The sequence below is a fragment of the Henckelia pumila genome, chromosome 3, assembly GCF_033568475.1.
Source record: "Henckelia pumila isolate YLH828 chromosome 3, ASM3356847v2, whole genome shotgun sequence".
Taxonomy (NCBI): Eukaryota; Viridiplantae; Streptophyta; class Magnoliopsida; order Lamiales; family Gesneriaceae; genus Henckelia; species Henckelia pumila.
The window spans coordinates 64810821-64820345 of record NC_133122.1 but is presented as its reverse complement, the minus strand read 5'-3'; positions in this window follow the sequence as shown (position 1 = coordinate 64820345).

The window sequence follows — 9525 nt, the reverse complement described above, 5'->3', positions numbered from 1 at the left end:
ACATCTGACGACCTCTGACAAGATCTCAATCCTCTAATCTTGAATGAAAGTCATTCTGTACGGAATACGGTAGCAGATTCCAACAATCGGTCAATCAAATCAGATAGTAGATAAAATAAGAACAGCTCAAAACATCGGTTGCTGCATACAATTCCTCAGATAAAAATTCGCAGTAAGAAATCTCATACAATCTAATCCTCTTCTCTGCTTTCAAATCAGTTCCGTCTGCTAAAATAATTACTCCAACTCTTAAGATTAGAACAGATCACGCGAATTTCCTCATAAGACAATAGAAAACAGATCTTCTAATCAATAAGATCGCTGCGAGCTCAAAGTCCAGATTCAGACATTGAGTCTCGAGCGTCTTCAACTGTCTCGACGTCTAGACTATAGCGCAATTCCACTTAATAAGAATACATCCCCAAAATTTCGATAAAAAAGATCGCTGATCGGCATAAATTCCATCATCAAATCATACAATCGAAGAAGACCATTTGATCCAAAAGAATTCAGACATTGAAGAAAAACATACAACTGCTTGGCACAAACATCTGCTATACGATTCTCAAAAGCTCTGAAAGATCAGTACAATTCTCATTCCAAAAAGATAAGAAATCAACGATAAGAATTCCTAGTCTCAACTAATTCTTCTAAAAGATCCGGTTAACAGAAGTTAACAACACTATTGGAGTATTCATCAATTCGAACGATTCAACAATTTAAAAGTGGCACGTTAAACATATACAGATTCTTCAATAAGAAGGCAATAGATTCGCCAGTATCTAACAGTCCAATAAGAATAGGAAACTCAAAATCGAACGTTACCTGATCTGTCATTATCGGGTGCAGCCTGAGTCTGCGGATCCTCAGACAGAGCAAAAACTCGTGCCTGTTGTCTGGGAGGCTGGCTTCCATGCAGATTACCTTCCTGAATATTCTGCTGCTGAGGTTGGAAAGAGTGGACAGTAGGTGCTTGCTGCTGAGGCTGAGCTGTCTGTCTCGGGAAAATTCCACTTCCCAAACGTCTAAACAAAAAGGGCTATTCTGCCCGCTGAAATCAAAGTTGGCTCAAGATAAATGCATAACAAAAACATAAAACATAGCCATATAACAAAAGCTCAAGAAAAATCAACAAGACACAAGTTCCTCATGCTAGAACAAGTGTAGATGCAATATATGATTTTAAAGGGGAAACTCGAGAACCAACTGTCCCGAGAATGCTATCCCGCTACGATGACTGCTTTTACCTTTCAATGCAGTAGCTCCAACTCTGGATAAGCTACAACCAAAAGATTTTATCAAACACTAAACAATCTAAACAACAACTGCGGTTCAAGGTAAATCTCTTTACCGTTATTCGTCCAAATCTTGACGACCAATGCTGTTAACTCCGGGCTTGACAACTCTAAACGAAACGGTTCAGATACAAAAGATGATCAACAACATCGAACAACTCAAAGCCCAAAGTACAACAACTCAAATGGTTCGAAATCTCAAAACTCAAACCGACGGCATAACGGCTATAAACTGAACAAACCGGAAACGCAGACAGCAGTTCAATAACGATATAACCTCATATCGATGCCCAAAACAACAATAACAAGGCAAACCCACCAATATCAAAAGTTTTCGAAAATGGCTTCCAAAAATCATAACAAATCCGAACGTCGCTCTAATTCAAAACTGACAGATAATAAACGATCAGAACTCTGTCAAGAACAACATACTCGAATCTCAAACGATTCTAAAAACATCCAAAAATTAGAATGTATCTGATCGTAGAAAAACTTAAGGTATAACGGAGCTCTCGCTGCAGTGATCGATAATCTGCCTTCAGAAATAATTTCCAACGGCCGGATCGTGCAAAGACTGAAATCCCAAAGCTTGGAAAAGCTTGGAGGCGTGAGAATGGAGGTGGTGTGCAAGGAGGAAGAAGATGAAGTGAATGGACCAAGTCAACTAGACAAGATAATATATAAAATCCATTAATTGCATTTAAGTCCCTGAAATTTCCAAAATTTGCAAAAAAGACCCTGATCAAAATCAAGTCGGCTCTTGAACTCTGCAATCTCCGATTAACTCACATAAACTCATTTAAGATAAAAACGGGGCGTTACAATTCTCCCCCACTAAGAAGAGATTTCGTCCTCGAAATCAACGAGAACCACAACTCATAAGATAGAATAAAGAACGAAAGACAGTAAGAAGAACTCACGTCATCCGAATAACTCCGAAAATCGCTGTCTCATGTCAGATTCTGTCTCCCAAGTCGCTTCCTCGACGCCATGACGGCTCCACTGCACCTTCACCAACGGAATCAACTTGGTTCTGAGCTGTTTCTCCTTCCGATCAAGGATCTGAATCGGTCGCTCAAAGTAGCTCAGAGTCTCGTCTAACTCGGCTTCATCAGGATGAAGGATATGAGAAGGATCTGGATGATATTTTCGCAGCATAGAGACGTGAAAAACGTCGTAAATACCAGATAAAGACGGAGGAAGTGCAAGTCTGTAGGCAAGATCGCCTATCTTCTCGAGAATCTCGTATGGCCCGATGAATCTCGGAGATAACTTCCCTCTCTTACCGAATCTGACAGTGCCTCTGAAAGGAGAAACCTTAAGGAACACACGGTCTCCCTGCTCGAAACTCAGAGTTCTACGTCTGACATTCGCATACTTTGCCTGTCTATATTGAGCTGACTTCATTCTGGTCTGAATGATCTTAACCTGCTCTGCCATATCTCTAAGCATCTCCGGTCCCAAATCTGGTGACTCGGACAAATCATCCCAAAACAGCGGAGATCGGCACTTCTTGCCGTACAAAGCCTCAAAAGGCGTCATACCGATACTCGCTTGGAAGCTGTTGTTGTAAGAAAACTCGACAAGAGGCAAAGAATCCTGCCAACTAGTGCCAAAGTCTAGCACTATCGCTCGCAGCATATCCTCTAACGTCTGGATAGTCCGCTCTGACTGTCTATTGGTCTGAGGGTGATAAGCTGTACTCAGATGAAATCGTGTACCAAGTGCCTCCTGAAGACTGTGCCAGAAGTGCGAAGTGAATCTAGGATCTCGGTCTGAAATGATCGACTTCGGCACACCATGCAACCTCACAACATTGCTAACATACAACTCAGCCATCTGGTCGTGACGATACGTCATCCTGTACGAAATAAAACATGCAGACTTCGTCAATCGATCGATCACTACCCAAATAGCATCGCATCCTCGAACTGATCGTGGTAGCTTCGTGACAAAATCCATAGAAATGTGATCCCATTTCCATTCAGGAACAGATAGACTGTGCAATAGACCACCTGGTTGCTTTCGCTCTGCTTTCACTTGCTGACAGTTCAAACACCGAGATACAAACCTCGCAACGTCGCTCTTCATTCTCTTCCACTAGAACTGAATCTTCAAATCGTTATACATCTTACGACCTCCAGGATGAACACTGAACCGACTGCAATGAGCCTCTCGGAGAATACGCTGTCTCAACTCCGAAATATCAGGCACAACAATACGGTTATTCACAAGCAAAACATCATCTCTAACCTGGAATTCAGACTGATGACCCGATCTGACTTTCTCTACTGAAATCTGAATGCTCGGCTCAGATTTCTGTGCTTCTCTGATTGCAACAAACAACTCCGGCTCAGCTTGAATAGCAAACACTCTGATAGTCTCTCTATCTGTTTCAAACTCTAAACCAGAAGTGCAACAATCATCGATCAACTGAGAAACACCAATAGTAGAAAGAGATAAAGAACATAGCTTTCGGCTCAAGACATCTGCAACTGCATTCGACTTTCCCGGATAATACTTGATTTCGCAGTCGAAATCCTTCAACAGATCTAACCATCTTCTCTGCCTCATATTCAGCTCTGCCTGTGAAAACAAGTACTTAATACTCTTATAATCAGAAAATATCTCGAAAGACTCACCAAAAGGATAGTGACGCCAGATCTTCAGAGAAAATACAATCGCAGCTAGTTCAAGATCATGAACCGGATAACGAGTCTCGTGCGGTTTCAGCTGCCTCGATGCATACGCTATCACATGCTTATGCTGCATGAGAACACAACCCAAACCTCGGTTAGAAGCATCACAATAGACTGTGAAACCTCCAGTACCCTTTGGAATAGCAAGAATCGGAGCACTGGTCAGTCTCCTCTTCAGATCAACAAAGCTAGCCTCACAATCTGATGTCCAGACAAAAGGCGCATTCTTCTGAGTCAGCTGGGTAATCGGCTTGGCAATAGACGAGAAACCCTCGATGAAACGGCGATAATAACCAGCTAAACCCATGAAGCTTCGGATCTCAGGTACTGATGTCGGTCTAGGCCAATTCATAACCGCTTCGATCTTGCTGGGATCGACAGAAATCCCATCTCCTGAAATAATATGACCGAGAAAGACAACTCGATCCAACCAAAATTCACATTTAAACAACTTGGCAAACAACTGCTCAACTCGCAAAATCTGCAATACGGTCCTCAAGTGCTCTGCATGGTCAGTACGGTTCTTCGAGTAGATAAGAATATCATAAATAAAGATAATGACGAACTCATCTAAATAACGCTGAAAGATACGGTTCATCAAACCCATAAAAACCGCTGGAGCATTAGTCAAACCGAATGGCATGACTATAAACTCAAAATGACCATACCTCGTTCTGAATGCGGTCTTAGGAACATCTTCCTCTCGCACTCTCAGCTGGTGATAACCTGACCTTAGATCAATCTTAGAATAGACAGAAGAACCCTGCAGCTGATCAAAGAGGTCATCTATTCTGGGTAAAGGATACCTGTTCTTGACTGTAGCCTGATTCAGTTGGCGGTAATCAATACAGAGCCGCATCGAACCATCCTTCTTCCGCACAAACAGAACAGGGGCTCCCCAAGGCGATACACTAGGTCTGATGTATCCCTTGGCAATCAAATCCTCAAGCTGCTCCTTCAACTCTCTTAGTTCAATAGGTGCCATACGATAAGGAGCTTTGGAAATAGGTTGAGTACCTGGCACCAAATTGATGCTGAATTCGATCTCTCGAATAGGTGGCAATCCAGGAACATCTTCTGGGAACACATCAGCAAAAATCTCTAACCACTGGTAAATCTAGCAAAGCTGGGCTAGATTTCAGTACATCAACTGCATACACCAAAATTCCTTCTACACCTCTCTGTAGCAAACGAGTCATAGATAACACTGAAATCAAAGAAATTCTAGATCGAGAACCCTTACCAAAGAATTTCCACTCGTCTGCCATTTCAGGTCTGAACCTGACAACTTTCAGAAAACAATCGACGGTTGCCTTGTACTTGGTTAAAGCATCTATACCGACAATGCAATCAAAATCTGACAGTCCAAGTACAATACAGTCGAATTATAACAAATTTCCTTCAAAACACAGTTCACAGTTCCTGACTAATCTGACAGAAACAATTCCTCCACCCAAGGGTGAAGTAACAGCTACTACAGTAGGCAACAACTCGGTAGGCAAAGCATGCAATAACACAAATTTTTCAGAGATAAAGGAATGAAAAGCACCTGTATCTATCAACACATGAGCAGAATGATCGAAAATTGAACAGTTACCTGCTATAACATCGTCAGGTGCTGCTTGAGCCTGATCCTCTGTCAGAGCAAAGACTCGTGCTTGCTGTCTCGGAGGCTGGTTTGCACTAGTATTACCTCCCTGTCTATTCTGCTGCTGCTGAGGTTGGAAAGAGTGAACTGCAGAAGACTGCCTCTCAGGCTGAGCTGCAGGTCTAGACAAACTCCCACTCTGAGCTCTATCTCTGTTACGCTGAGGGCACACCTTAGAGAAGTGTCCCGGTTGCTGACAGGTGTTGCAGTTACCAAAGACTCCCACACACTGATCTGGTGAGTGTCTTCCTCCACACTTGCTGCAGTACAAGGATGATGATCCAGAACTCTGCCCTGAACCAAACTGTCGGGAACCACTGGAACTAGACGAACTCTTCCCCTGCCTTTTGAACTGTTTACCTCTTGCCTTGTACTGATCCTTTCTGTTTCCCCCACTGCTACCACCTTCATACCTCTGCTGCTGGTTCTGATGCTGAGGTGGCTAATTCTGATACTGAGATGGCTGGTTCTGATACTGCCTCTGCTGCTGAGGTGCCACCTGATTACCTCTTTGCCTCCACAAGCCTGCTTCTGCTCCCTTTGCGTGATTCATGACATCCGCAAAGTTGTTAGGCCTGTTGGTGTTCACCAACGTGAAGACATCGGGGTTCAAACCATTGATAAACTGATCGGCCTTTGCTTCCTCATCTCCGGAAATTAGCGGTGCGAAACGCAACAGACTTTCAAACTTGGCTACGTACTCTTAAATGTTCAGATTACCTTGCCTCAGATTGGCAAACTCTGCTCCCTTATCTTTACGGTACGAGATAGGAAAAAACCGCTTATAGAATTCAGATTTAAAAAGAGTCCAAGTAACTTCCGTACCTCTACTCTCCATTGCTTTCTTTGTCATGATCCACTAGCTCTTAGCAACCCCACGAAGCTGATGAATGACTAACCTGATTTGGCGGTCATCGGTGTAGTTAATGGAATCAAACAACTGATCAATATCATCCAACCAACTCTCACAGTCAACTGGATTTTCTGAACCCATCAACAACGGCGGATTGAACGACTGAAACCTCTTCAGCAAGGTCTCCATAGGCATCGCTGTAGCATCCATCTGATCAACTTCAGTGCTAGCTTGCTCAGTCGCAGGGATAACTGGCGGTGTGTTTCTGTTTATCACTCGACGAGGACCCATCTGATAATCAAAGGTTAGGACACGAGATATCTCAATCGGTACAATCAGTGCCCTTACAACCGCTTGGAATACCGGATACCAGTCGACAACAGAAACAGTTATATCACAAGTAGATCATGCTTTATAGATTAAATCACAAAACCATGTTATTCAATAATTCCCAACAATAAAGCATGCTCGCATGAAATTAAGTACACAATTAAATAATTCAAACACATGCGAGGAGCCAATACACGCAGACTTGATCTACCCCGCTCACTCTAGTTCAACCAAGAATCTTAATGCTCTGATACCACTTAATGTGAGACCTCGGTTCTAAACATCAATTAAAGGAGTAATTAAAAATAAGCAAGCATTAAAAGCCAACACATTTTTTTTTTATAAAAGGGCTTGCGCGGCCGCGCCCTTTCGAGGCGCGGGCGCGCATGACGCCCTGCCCGAAAAGGGTCGCAGGCGCGCGCCTCCCTGGATGCTCCGGTGCTAGAATCACCAAAAACAAGAACATCAAGCCATACAATACTCCGAAACATAAACATGCGTTACAAACTTGATTCCTCCATTTAAAACAGGAGTTCTGGAGTTCAACAACCAAACCAAAGTCGAGAACATACAACAACAATATAACGATGAAGTTCGATAACTGAACATGTTCTAACATAAACTTGATTGACATGCTGGAATCGACTTCTAGACCGAGTCTCACTTCTACATCTTTCCCTCGAAGCTAACCATGCCTCTTCTGACTTGTTCCTGACCCACCTGTTACCAAGTACACATACAAAATTGTGACGCCCCGTTTTTATCTTAAATGAGTTTATTTGAGTTAATCAGAGATTGCAGAGTTCACGAGCCGACTTGATTTTGATCAGGGTCCTTTTTGCAAATTTTGGAAATTTCAGGGACTAAAACGCAAATTTTGAGTTTAATATATTATCTACACTTGGAAAAGACTTGACTTAGTCTTCACTTCTCCTCCTTATTCCTCTCCATCGATTCCTTCCATTAAAGCTTGAGGAAACGCTTCTTTAAGCTTTCCAAATCCAGTCCGAGCTCGATCCGTCAGTTGGAATTTATTTCTGAAGGCAGATTATCGATCACAGCAGTGAGAGCTCCGTTATACCGTAAGTTTTTCAACGATCAGATACATTCTAGTTTTTGGATGTTGTTAGAATCGATTTAGATTCGAGTATGTTGTTCTCTACAGAGTTCTGATCGTTTATTATCTGTCAGTTTTGAAATAGAGCGACGTTCGGATTTGTTATGATTTTTGGAAGCCATTTTCGAAAATCATGGTTTTGAGATTTGTTGGGTTTGTCTTGTTGTTGTTGTATTAGCATTGAATTGAGTTGTTATCAGTATTGAACTGCTGTCTGCGTTGCCGGTTTGTTCAGTTATAGCCATTATGCCGTCGGTTTGAGTTTTTGGAGATTTTGAACCGTTTTTGAGTTTGAACTTGGCTTGTAAGTTGATCGTGGTTATTGATCAATCATCTCTTGTATCTGAACAGATTCGTTTGGAGTTGTCAAGCCCAGAGTTAGCAGCTGCTTGATCGTTTCAGAGAATTGGACGAAGAACGGTATAAAGAGTTTTCCTTGAGCCGTTGCCTTGTTGTTGTTAGATTGTGTAGTTGTTTATACAATCTCTTTTGTAGCTTATCCAGAGTTGGAGCATTGAAAGGTAAAAGCAGTCATTGTAGCGGGATAGCATACTCGGGACTGTGGTTCTCGAGTTTTCCCTTTTGAAATCTCATACTTGCTTCTACACTTGTTCTAGCATGAGGAACTTGTGTATTGTTTGATTGTATTGGTTTTGTTAAAAGGATTATGTTTTATGTTTCTGTTATGCATTCATCTTGAGCCAATCTTGTTTCAGCGGGCAGAACCATCCTTTTTGTTTAGACGTTTGGGAACTATGATTGAGTGGCCCAGGTCGTAGTCGTTTCGTCTGGTGCTAGCATACTCATTATAGTTGCTCAAAGTCTAGAGGAGTGAGATACGTGGCACCACCTCGATTGGTAGAGTCGGTGAGTTGTTACGTGATCTTATCCTCGGGATCCCAAAGGCACAGCAGCAATCCCTCGTTATCAGATTTGATATCCCTGTTTAAAGACATGCATTTCATTACGATGTTATTGAGTTCGTAATTGTATTGAAAGCATGTTTGTTACTTGTATTACTTGTTATGTTGCTTTTACTGGGAATGTCGTTCTCACCGGTTATCCGGCTGTTGCTTTGTTGTGTATGTGTACTTGGCAACAGGTGGGGCAGGAACAAGTCAGAAGAGGCATGGTTAGCTTCGAGGGCAAGTAGTAGGAGTGAGACTCGGTTTAGAAGTCGAAGTAGCATGTTTATCTAGTTTAAGATTGAAGCATGTTAGAACTCGAACTTGATATGTTTTGTTATTCGAATTAGTTTGTATTCGGATTGTAATCTGAAATCGAAGTATGTTGTTGTCGTATCGATTTAGACTTCTGGTTGTTTTTTAGGCCTTCTGAAAGCATGACTTGTTATGGCATGTTTCCCTACACCCTGTTATTGCATATGTATTTGAAGGCATGTCGGACCAAGCGCGGAATCCTTTCTTTATTTTCTGCAGCCTGAGCATTTTCTGCCCAGGCCTTCCGCGCGCGGGCGAGGCATTCCTCGCGCGTGCGCGAGGCCTCCGTTGGGCCTCTGAATTGTTTGCCCGCGCGCGCGCGAGCTTGGTACCTCGCGCGGGCGCGAGCCTTTGGTTGGTCTC